Source organism: Ovis canadensis, chromosome 18, assembly GCF_042477335.2.
Source record: "Ovis canadensis isolate MfBH-ARS-UI-01 breed Bighorn chromosome 18, ARS-UI_OviCan_v2, whole genome shotgun sequence".
Taxonomy (NCBI): domain Eukaryota; kingdom Metazoa; phylum Chordata; class Mammalia; order Artiodactyla; family Bovidae; genus Ovis; species Ovis canadensis.
In genome coordinates, this window is record NC_091262.1 from 40,486,923 (window position 1) to 40,499,149 (window position 12,227).

Below are 12,227 nucleotides of genomic sequence, written 5' to 3' on the forward strand. Positions count from 1 at the left end.
CCTGGTTGCCCATGGCTCCCTCGTAAAGTCTCAGCCTTTCTACCAGCTGCTCAATCCTGTTGTCCTGGAGGATGCTCAGAGATCAACCTCTGCTTTGCCTTGTAACCTCCACTTGGATTTCTCAAATACAAATATCTTAGTTATTGACCACTTGCAGCACTCCATGGTTTCTCCATTGACTTTAGGATAAAAGCCAGACTCCTAATTGAGAGAGTTCTAGATGATCTGGTCCCTTGCTCCCCACAGACCGCATTCCACCCGTGATAGCACCTGCTGAGTTTGTCTTGTGTCATTCTCTTTTTACCTGAGCTCTTGCTCAGCTGTGTCTTCTTGGACAGTTCATCCTGCACCCTGCCTTTCTCCCCCAGCTTCTGACTCTTCTAGCCTGAGTGGCACCCCTCCAATGAGTCCTTGTGGTACTCTTGACTTCCCTTTTATTGGTTTACCAAGTTCTTGTAATCCTCTGTTTACTTATCCACGTTCCCAGTCTGTATCATCGGATGGTAGAGTCATCTTTCTGTCTCCAGTGACTAATGGAGTTGCCTAACACAAAGTGCTCAGCCGACTCTGCAGCCCCATGGACTGCAGCACGCCAGGCTTCTCTGTCCATGAGATTGCTGAAACAAATTTGCCATTTCCTACTCCAGGGGATCTTCCCGACCCGGGGATCAAACCTGCGTCTCCTGCGTTGGCAAGCATATTCTTTACCACTGAGCCATCTGCGAAGCCCAACACATAGTAGGCCCCAATAAACATTTCTGCATGAACAGATGTGTTGGTGAGTCATATCAAGCTTTTAGAGAAGAGCCCAGAAGTAAAAGATCTCATTAACTTTTCTCTTTGTCTAGGTCCCTTTTCGTCAGTTACCAAATTTATCCAAAATTTCCTTCCTAGAACCCTCAGGATCTGTTTCTTCCCTCACCTGCAGTGCCAGGACCCTAGTCCAGGGCCTCACTGACCTGCATATAGATGATGCTGCAGAATGTATCTCCCTGGAGATCGGCTGCAGCCTGGACCTCTCGGCCAGGGTTGGCCTGCTTTCCTCATTTCCCTGCCCATCACTCTTGCCTTTCTGCAGCAAATTGGAGCCCTAAAGTGCACCTTCAAGTAGCCAATACATGCGTGCGCATGTGCTCAGTCATGTTCGACTCTTTCTGACCCCATGGACTATAGCCCACCAGGCTCCTCTGTCCATGGAATTTCCCAGCCAAGAATACTGGAATGAGTTGCCATTTCCTCCATCAGGGGATCTTCCTGACCCAGGGACTGAATCCAGGTCCCTTATGTCTCTTGCATTGGCAAGCAGGTTCTTTACTGGTAGCTCAGCGCATTTCTTGAGTACCATCAGTGTGCCACTGGACTGACCCACAGTGGATAGCACCAGGCTCCACTCAGGCTGTGGCCACCATCACCTACCACCTCCAGCTCAAGCCACTGTTATAGCGTAACAACTCTCAGATCCTATGCCCTCTTATCCCTAACTCTCTGCTTTTGCTTTCGTCGGCCTCTGCATGAACTGTCTCTCCCATCCTTCTGAATCCTTACTAACCCCTTGAGTGCACACTGCTTCCAGGGTCCTAGGATCAGGACTCTTGGCTGCTGTATAAGGGTTGCCCAGGTACTCAGGACCTCTGAAGACCCTCCAGGGATTGGGTGGATTCTAAGGGGACACTTGAGGGGCACTGGGTGGGCCACAGTCTCTTGAGGTCTTAACCTCAGAGCCTAAGTTTGGGCTTTGGTTTGTGAGCTGCAGGAGTGGTGCCGACCTGGTGAGGATTCACTCTGCAGGGTGGTACTTGGCCCGGTGGGGATGTGGAAATGAGGCACCACTTGACGAAATGAGGTGGTGTTTTTTTTCTTTCCCGCAAACGGACTTAGAACTGTATTCCCCGGGGAGCCCTTGAAACCAGCGTGAGAATTGACCGAGGGAGTGAGTTCTGGCTTTCAATCCCATAATTGTTATGATACAGAAATTACTCACGGCTTGCCATAATCAGGTTTGGGCTATAATAGTGTACTTAAGCAGAGCTCTGGGGTGGGCGGATGCTCACCAGCATCCTCTGCTTACGTCTTTCCTGCCCAGGCTCTTATGAGTGGAGGCAAAAAGCTAAAGCCTTAGGGAAGAAAAACCGGGTGCTGCCCAAAGCACCCCTGGGAATGGGGGCCACCAAAAACCTCAGGGGCCGCAGTGTCAGCAGCAAACACGTGGTCCTCAGGGTTGAAATGCCTTTTGATGCCTAACCCCTTGAGTTGCTCAGTCACGAAATCACGTCTGACTCTGCGACCCCACGGACTGTAACACACTAGGCTCCTCTGTCATGGTATTTCCCAGGCAAGAATACTGGAGTGAGTTGCCATTTCTTCCTCCTGGGGATCTTCCTGACCCAGGGATTGAACCCACATCTGCATGGGCAGGCAGTAGCTTCATTAATTTTGTTTCTTTTTGCATTTGATTGTTGACACTGTCTAAAAATATAAAATGATGGCTGTCTTATCAAAATTAAAGGAATGGTTTAAAACAAAGGCATTCTATCTATTTACTTAACTTTTCCCTTCCAGCAAGGACATTCCAGTTGCAGTGGAGTAATAAGCAGATAGGGTTACCATGACCACAGTGAATTGCTATGACAATTTCGACAAACACTGAACTGAGTTGATCGTGTCCCCTTTCTGGTGACGTGACATGGATCATAAGAGCACTGGGTGTGACTGAACACTGGGGTGTGGCCAGAAGCCTTTTGTCACAAACTGAGCAGCTGTGGTGTGGGGCCTTGGTGTGAGGGTCTCCACGTGACGTGGCTTCTCTCAGACTGTGGGGTCAATTTTGAAAACTGCAAAGACTAAGTGAAAAGAATAATGTTGTTAGTGGTCTCGCTTTAAGCACGCACAAAAACTTACCACAGGGCTCAGACATGATGTAGGGTCTGGTTCCCCAGGCAAAGGAAGAATCGCCATTTACAGTCTGAAAGGGTGATTGTGAGCAGTTGGTCTGTGCTTTCTTTTTTTATATTATTTTTGTGTGTGTGTGGTTAGTTCATTTGCTAGAGTTGTATCACATACATGAGGACTTCCCTGGTGGGTCAGTGGTAAAGAATCTGCCTGCCCAAAGCAGGACACCTGGGTTTGATCCCTGGGTCTGGCAGCCCACTCCAGTATGGTTGCCTGGAGAATTCCATGGACAGAGGGACCTGGTGGGCTACAGTCCATGGGGTCCCAAAAGAGTTGGACATGACTGAGCATACACACACTCACACACACAAACATCACATCATACCACATACACAGACAATAGAACAGCTTTGTTAAGATTGGATTCTGAAAATGAATAAAAAAGAAAGAGACTGGATTCTGGACAGATGTCAGACTCATTCACCATACTGCACTGGTGGAAGGCTGTGCTTTCTGTCTTTGTGCTGCCCTGCCCTCTCCCCAGACACTCCAACTCTTTCCTATCCCAGGATGCCTGCATCCTGATACTGAGGTTAGCCCCTAGCAGCAGAGGCCAGCTTGCTGACCTTCTCAGAACAACTTCCTTGATTTCTCAGAGGGAAGTTCTCTGCTCACTGCCTGACCACCTGACCCATGGCTGCCTCTCTTACTATCCAGTGGGTCCCGCTAGTGTACAGGCTCCTCTCCACTGCCAGCCTGGATCTGCTTGAGCCATTTCAGCCAGCAGCTCCCTCCCAGAGCCCTACCCTGGGGTCAGGCATCAGTGATTCAAAAGACCCACTCCCTAGGCTCAAAGATTGATGCTTGTAGAACATAACTTGCACGTGGGTAGTGATCCCTGAAACCCTCAAATCCTGAAAGGCTGAGGAATAAACCTGAGGTGGTGTTTGGGGGCAAAACATATTGGGACAGAAACCTGGACTCAAAGACTTCCCTGACGGTCCAGTGGTTCAGACTCCACACTTTCATTGCAGGGGCGAGTGTTCGATCCTTGACTGGGGAACTAAGATGCCAGATGGTGCATGGCTTGACCAAAAGAGAATAAAAGAAAGAAATCTGGACTCAGCAGCCCTTGAATTACTACTCAACAATCATCTCTCTGTCTCCCTTTATACTTATAAGCTCATCTATTAGCATCAATTTAAGGCCTTACCCCCCTACCCCCACCAAAAGGGAAGATGTCATACTCAGTTCCCTGACAATCCACCAACTCATAACTGAAAGGGATAAAAAAAAAATATGTATTAAGATTGTACTTGGTGACTTGTCTTCTAGAAGACATATACTCTGTCCCTTGAAAGTCATGGTGGCTTCTTCCTGGAGTCGGGGTGGGGAGTCAGACTGAACATAACTCTGTCTTTATAAATAGGCCTTCCTTACGGACATTCTTATAAACATGCTCTGACCTTCACTATTGAAGATTGGGGAAATATGTGAATTATGCTACAGATGAAATAACTAAGCCTTGCGGCCTAGATAAAATTGGGCCATGGGACGAAGTAGAAGAACATGAAAATTGTAGTAATTTGATGCTAAAGGTTACATCAAAACCTTTGGTTCTGATGCTAAAGTCAGAACCACTGACCTTGACCACTCATGCAATATTTTGAGTTCTAGGGTTTTTCTTTAGGAACGTGTTTGTGTTAGTACAATCATTTTTGAAAAAAGTATATGTAAAAATTCTTTCAAAGGTAAATCCAAGTAAAGAAGCACTTCTAAAGAGCCACAACATACCTTGTTAAAACAATACCACTGCTTCAGTTCAGTTCAGTTCATTTCAGTCGCTCAGTCGTGTCCAACTCTTTGCAACCCCATGAATCGCAGCACGCCAGGCCTCCCTGTCCATCACCAACTCCCGGAGTTCACTCAGACTCACGTCCGTTGACTCAGTGATGCCATCCAGCCATCTCGTCCTCTGTTGTCCCCTTCTCCTCCTGCCCCCAACCCCTCCCAGCATCAGAGTGTTTTCCAATGAGTCAACTCTTCGCATGAGGTTGCCAAAGTACTGGACTTTCAGCTTCAGCATCATTCCTTCCAAAGAAATCCCAGGGCTGATCTCCTTCAGGATGGACTGGTTGGATCTCCTTGCAGTCCAAGGGACTCTCAAGAGTCTTTCTCCAACACCACAGTTCAAAAACATCAATTCTTCAGCGCTCAGCCTTCTTCACAGTCCAACTCTCACATCCATACATGACCACTGGAAAAACCATAGCCTTGACTAGACGGACCTTAGTCGGCAAAGTAGTGTCTCTGCTTTTGAATATGCTATCTAGGTTGGTCATAACTTTTCTTCCAAGGAGTAAGTGTCTTTTAATTTCATGGCTGCAGTCACCATCTGCAGTGATTTTAGAGCCCCCCAAAATGAAGTCTGACACTGTTTCCACTGTTTCCCCATCTATTTCCCATGAAGTGATGGGACCAGCTGCCATGATCTTCGTTTTCTGAATATTGAGCTGTAAACCAACTTTTTCACTCTCTTCTTTCACTTTCATCAAGAGGCTTTTTAGTTCCTCTTCACTTTCTGCCATAAGCGTGGTGTCATCTGCATATCTGAGGTTATTGATATTTCTCCCGGCAATCTTGATTCCAGCTTGTGTTTCCAGTCAAGCGTTTCTCATGATGTACTCTGCATGTAAGTTAAATAAGCAGGGTGACAATATACAGCCGTGACGTACTCCTTTTCCTATTTGGAACCAGTCTGTTGTTCCATGTCCAGAGCTTAGTTTTATTAATAAATTTATTGTTGGGGGTTCGGTGACAAAGAACCCACCTGCCAATGCAGGAGACATAATGAAACGTGGGTTTGATCCCTGGGTCAGGAAAATATTCTGGAGGACAGCATGGGGACCCACTTCAGTATTCTTGCCTGGAGAATCTCATGGACAGAGGAGCCTGGCAGACTGCAGTTCATGGGGTCACAGAGTCAGACAGGACTGAGGGGACTTGGCATGCTTGCACACAGGAGTTCCGCAGTGATGCTGATTCTGTGCTGGGGTCCACACTTTTGAGAACCTGTGGAGCAGGTCCCCATTCTCAACCTTGGCTGCACATTGGATTCACTTGAGGAATTAAAAATATCTATACATTGATGCCTGGGTTCTACCACTGGAGAGTCTGATTGGATTATTTGAGATACCTCAGGTATTGGCATTCATAAGAGGGGCCAAGTGATGGGGCAGTGTTTGAGAAATACTGGACTAGGTCCCAGATTTAAAACTGAAAATCATTATGTGTTAACCACTGAAGTTTATTTCTTGGGACTTCCCTGGCGGTCCAGTGGTTAGGACTTCCCCTTCCAGTGCAGGGGGTATGTATTCGATCCCTGGCCAGGGAGCTAAGATCCCACAGGCCTCTCAGCCAAAACTAAAGCAATGCTGTGACAGACGCAGTAAAAACTTAAAAAATGGTCCACAGCAAAATAACAATAAGTTAGATGTGAATCTTTTAAAAAAAAAAGTTAATTCCTCATCCTAGACGCAGGTTTGATCCCTGGGTCCAGAATATCCCCTGGAGGAGGGCATGCCAATCTACTCCAGCATTCTTGTCTGGAGAATCCCATGGACAGAGACAGGGCTACAGTCCAAGGGGTCACAAAGAGTCGGACATGACTGAGCACACATGCATTCAAATAGGATGTGGAGAAGAGGGAAGCACTGCGGTCCACACAGTCCCTCAACACCCAGGCTGGTGTAGTCTCCACCATCCAGAATTAGTGATCTCTGTTCCTGCAGCAGAGAAAGAAGTAGGCAGCTAGTTCTTCAGTGATTCAGCCAGAAGTGACTCAAAGTGGCTGAGCAGAAGTAGTCATGTGCCCTAACTGTGAGAAGGCTAGGAATACAGAGGAGCACGTGCCATTTGGGGAGCAGTAAGTTGCTCTGGCGTGTTGCTCATTCCCTGGTGCAGTGAGATCTGTTCCACATATTCTAAAAAGTGGCTTCTCCATTGTGCCTTTTACAGTGACTTTTTTCTGTCATAAAATGCTTACTGTAGACTATTTTTATTTATGGATCGCTGTGCTGGGTCTTTGTCACTGCTTGGGCTTCCTCTGGCTGTGGAGAGGTGGGGCTACTCTTCCTTGCAGTTCGTGGTCACACGGGCTCTAGAGCACAGGCTCAATAGTTGTGGACACGGGCTTAGTTGCCCCAAGGCATGTGGAATTCTCCTGGACCAGGGATTGAACCAGGTGTTCCTGTATTGGCAGGCGGATTCTGAACCACCAGGGAAGTCCCACCATAGACAATGTAGAAGACACCAAAAAGTCTAAGGAAAAGAAATCCCTATAGCCCACTACCTAGGAATAAGGGCTCTTTGTTTCTGGTGTGTATCTTTCCAAGAATTTTTTTAATACACATTCTTTAACATGGTTACTTGTTTTAAAAAGATTGTTTTGTAACCTGTTCTCTGAACATTTTCTCATTTTGTTAAAATTAATTTAAATAAAATTATTTAAATGCACTCTCTGTAGCTTGGATATACTAACATATAATTGGTCATTCCCTCCTAGTTAGACATTTTGGTTATTTAAAAAAATTTTTTTTAATTTAATTTTATTTTTTGGCCATGCCACTCGACATGCAGAATTTTAGCTCCCCAACCAGAGAGGGAACTGTGTCTCCTGCAGTGGAAGTGCAGAGCCATAACCTCTGGACCACTAAGGAATTCCCCTCTTGGTTATTTCTTGTCAATGATGTAGTCCTTGCACGGACATCTTTATGAGTGACTTTCCTTCATCATCTGGTCATTGGATAGATTTCTAGAAATAAGTGAACAGCTTTAACTATCTGTTGTTGTACAGAAACTGTCTCTACACTTTGAGACATGTATTTAGTCAGTACAAGGCATTGGTGGAGAAATAATTGAACTTGGCTCCCGCCTTCAAGTAGCTGAGTCTAGGTAGAGATGCACCCAGCTCTAATTTCAAGAAAGAGATTACTCCAGTTATCTCTGTAAGTGGTTTCCCAAAATCCTTCCTTCTTAGGACCCACCAACACTTAAAAGATGAACTCAGTGCTCCCTGGGAGTCGAAGACAAGGGTTCTAATCAGGGCTTGCCCTCACAAGATGACATGACCTTGGGTGAGTTCTTTTCTAGGCTTCGGTTTTCTCATCTTTAAACGAGGTCATTGGATTAGGTTCCTTCTCATGGTGCTGTTCTATGCCTCTTAAATAGTTGAAGGGTGTGGGTGAGCATGAGTGTATACTTTCCTTTTTTAGGTGTCTAATTATGTCTAGCAATCTGGGACAGTTTCTATGGGACATGCTGGAAGGCATTGTAGTTGCCCAGGGTCCATTTCTGACCTTGGACTCTAGGATGATACCTTTGTACAAAACAAATTACTGATGAAGGAGCAGGGTCCAGGCTTCTTCCTCTTTTCCTTTTTTTCTTTTTTGCTGCACTGCTCAGCTTTTTCAGGACCTTAGTTCCTCAACCAGGGATTGAATCTATGCCCCCTGCAATGGAAGTACAGAGTCCTAACCACTGAACCCCTGGGAATTCCGGAGTCCATGCTTCTTACAAAGAGGGATTGAGAAATTAAGAGCTTTTAAAAGGAGGAGCTTTTTAAATGAGGAGCCATTTAGTTGACATTGGAAATGGCTATTAATGGTAACAATATAGCTCCCACCAGCTGCGTGTAAGGAATCTCCAAACTCATTACCGACATCATTTCATTTAAACCTTTATGAGGGCTGAGCACCGAAGAATTGGTGCTTTTGAACTGTGGTGTTGGAGAAGGCTCTTGAGAGTCCCTTGGACTGCAAGGAGATCCAACCAGTCCAGTCTGAAGGAGATCAGCCATGGGATTTCTTTGGAAGGAATGATGCTGAAGCTGAAACTCCAGTACTTGGGCCACCTCATGCGAAGAGTTGACTCATTGGAAAAGACTGATGCTGGGAGAGATTGGGGGCAGGAGAAGGGGACGACCCAGGATGAGATGGCTGGATGGCATCACTGACTCGATGGACGTGAGTCTGAGTGAACTCCAGGAGTTGGTGATGGACAGGGAGGCCTGGCGTGCTGCGATTCATGGGGTCACAAAGAGTCGGACACGACTGAGTGACTGAACTGAACTGAAAGCTCTGGGAGGTCAGTGTTTTTAATCCCTATTTTACAGATAAGGAACTTGAAGCTCAAAGAGGAGACATGAACTGCTTTAGGGTGTTGCCCAAGGAAAAGTGAGGTCATGGTCAAATGCAAAGAAAAGCAAAATAAGCTAACTGGTTTTTTGAGTCTGAAGGCTTAGGTCAAGTTCTAATAAGGGGATTTTATGAGCTTTCTTTAGATGGATAATTGTGAGAATGAGAACTTTAACCTTCAGTTCAGTCACTCAGTCATGTCCAACTGTTTGCAACCCCATGGACTGCAGCACACCAGGCTTCCCTGTCCATCACCAGCTCCCGAATCTTGCTCAGATTCATGCCCATTGAGTTGGTGATGCCATCCAAGCATCTCATCCTCTGTCGTCCCCTCCTCCTCCTGCATTCAACCTTTCCCAGCATCAGGGTCTTTTCAAATGAGTCAGTTCTTCGCATCAGTTGGCCAAAGTATTGGAATTTCAGCTTCAGCATCACTCCTTCCAATGCATATTCAGGACTGATTTCCTCTAGGATGGACTGTTTGGATCTCCTTGCAGTCCAAGGGACTCTCAAGAGTCTTTTCTGACACCATAGTTGGAGCATAAATTCTTTTGCATTCAGCTTTCTTTATGGTCCAAGTCTCACATCTGTACATGACAACTGGAAAAACCATAGTTTTGACTAGATGGACCTTTGTTGGCAAAGTAATGTCTGTGCTTTTTAATATGCTGTCTAGGTTGGTCATAGCTTTTCTTCCAAGGAGTAAGCATCTTTTCATTTCATGGCTGTAGTCACCATCTGCAGTGATTTTGGAGGCCCCCCTCCCCCCCAAAAAATAAAGGCTCTCACTGTTGCCTTTATTTTCCCATCAATTTGCCATGAAGTGATGGGACCAGATGCCATGATCTTAGTTTTCTGAATGCTGAGTTTTAAGCCAACTTTTTCACTCTCCTCTTTCACTTTCATCAAGAGGCTCTTTGGTTCTTTGCTTTCTGCCATAAAGGTGGTGTCATCTGCATAGAGGTTATTGATATTTCTCCTGGCAATCTTGATTCCAGCTTGTGCTTCATCCAGCCTAGCATTTTTCATGATGTACTCTTCATATAATTTAAATAAGCAGGGTGACAATATACAACCTTGATGTACTACTTTTCCAATTTGGAACCAGTCTGTTGTTCCATGTCCAGTTCTAACTGTTGCTTCTTGACCTGCATACAGATTTCTCAAGAGGCAGGTCAGGTGGTCTGGTATTCCCATCTCTTAAAGAATTTTCCACAGTTTGTTGTGGTCCACACAGTCAAAGGCTTTGGCATAGTCAATAAAGCAGAAGTAGATGTTTTTCTGGTACTCTTGTGCTTTTTCGATGATCCAACGGATGTTGGCTGATCTCTGGTTCCTCTGCCTTTTCTAAATCCATCTTGAACATCAGGAAGTTCATGGTTCACATACTGTTAAAGCCTGGCTTGGAGAATTTTGAGCATTACTTTCCTAGCATGTGAGATGAGTGCAATTGTGCGGTAGTTTGAAAATTCTTTGGCATTGCCTTTCTTGGGGATTGGAATGAAAAAGATAGGACACTCACTGAAAGATGAACTCCCCAGGTCGGTAAGTGCCGGATATGCTACTGGAGATAAGTGGAGAAATAACTCCAGGAAGAATGAAGAGACGGAGGCAAAGCAAAAACAACACCCAGTTGTGGATGTGACTGGTGATAGAAGTAAAGTCCGATGCTGTAAAGAACAATATTGCATAGGATCCTGGAATGTTAGGTCCATGAATCAAGGTAAATTGGAAGTGGTCAAACAGGAGATGGCAAGAGTGAACATCAACATTTTAGGAATCAGTGAACTAAAATGGACTGGAATGGGTGAATTTAACTCAGATGACCATTATATCTATTACTGTGGGCAAGAATCCCTTTGAAGAAATGGAACAGCCATCATAATCAACAAAAGAGTTTGAAATGCAGTGCTTGGACGCAATCTCAAAAAAGACAAAATGATCTCTTTGTTTCCAAGAGTTTAACCTTAGGTGTTGTGTTTATAAAGTAATACTTCCCCCCACCACACCCTTCCACCCGGCAACCTTCTCTTAACTCCCATTTTTTTTAAGATTTTTTTTTTTATATTTACCATTTTTAAAGTCTTTCTTGAATTTGCTAAGTATTTCTGTTGTTCATATTCTGATTTTTTGGCATCATCGCATGTGGGATCTTAGCTCCCGACAAGGGATGGAACCTGCATTCCCTGCATTGGAAGGCAGAGTCCCTCCACTACATTTTTTTTTTTTTTTCTGTCACAAGTGTGTATCTTTCCCCTCCTGCAATTTTATGTTTTCATGGGGATACTCCAGGATGAGCCGCATAAGGCCCTGACCACAAAATCCTTGGAAAAAGTCTGCAGTTTAAAGTGCATTTTGGTGCTCGCTTCGGCAGCACATATACTAAAATTGGAACGATACAGAGAACATTAGCATGGCCCCTGCGCAAGGATGACATGCAAATTCGTGAAGCATTCCATATTTTTGGGAAAACCAATACAGTATTGTAAAGTAAAATAAAGTAAAAATTAAAAAAAAATAAATAAATAAAGTGCCTTTTGCCTGTGGAAAATGTAGACAAACTACTGCTCAGGATCCCTGGGCAGCCCACCGTTCTTTTTGTTGTTAAATTGATTTTTAATTGGAGGATAGTTGTTTTATAATGTATTGATTTCTGACATGCATCAACATGAATCCTCTGTAGGGTATACTCATGTCCCCTCCCTGCTGAGTCTCCCTCCCATCTCTCTCCCCCAACCCACCCCTCTAGGTCATCACAGAGCACCGAGTGCCAAAACTAAGACACAGAGCAGACAAATAATAAAAAAATGTAAAAGGATACCCAATAAATGGGTAGATTTTCAGATAATGTGACAATGTAAAGGGAGAGATATTTAGGAATAGAATAATCCTTCTCAGGGCTTTCCTACCTGCAGTGCAGGAGACCCAGGTACCATCCCTGGGTCAGGAAGATCCCCTGAAGGAGGAAATGGCAACCCACTCCAGTATTCTTGCCTGGGAAATCCCATGGGGTTGAAAAGAGTTGAAGGCGACTGAGTGCTTAACACTCTCACGGTCAGTTCCATCTAGGAGTCTGCCCCTTAGGGCCAGCTCTGCTGAGAGAGTCTTGCTTGTGCTACCCTCTTCACTTTCACCTCCCATATT

General features: G+C 45.2%; 1 protein-coding gene and 1 non-coding gene across 2 annotated transcripts in view; both read left to right on the plus strand.

The window, feature by feature from the left end:
• CFAP161 (cilia and flagella associated protein 161) overlaps nucleotides 1-12,227 on the plus strand; it is a 124,467-nt gene that overhangs the window by 12,561 nt on the left and 99,679 nt on the right. The gene's annotated exons all lie outside the window — the stretch shown is intronic.
• Nucleotides 11,442-11,548, plus strand: LOC138424050 (U6 spliceosomal RNA). The gene has a single exon (XR_011250620.1). It is a non-coding gene; the product is annotated as a U6 spliceosomal RNA (small nuclear RNA).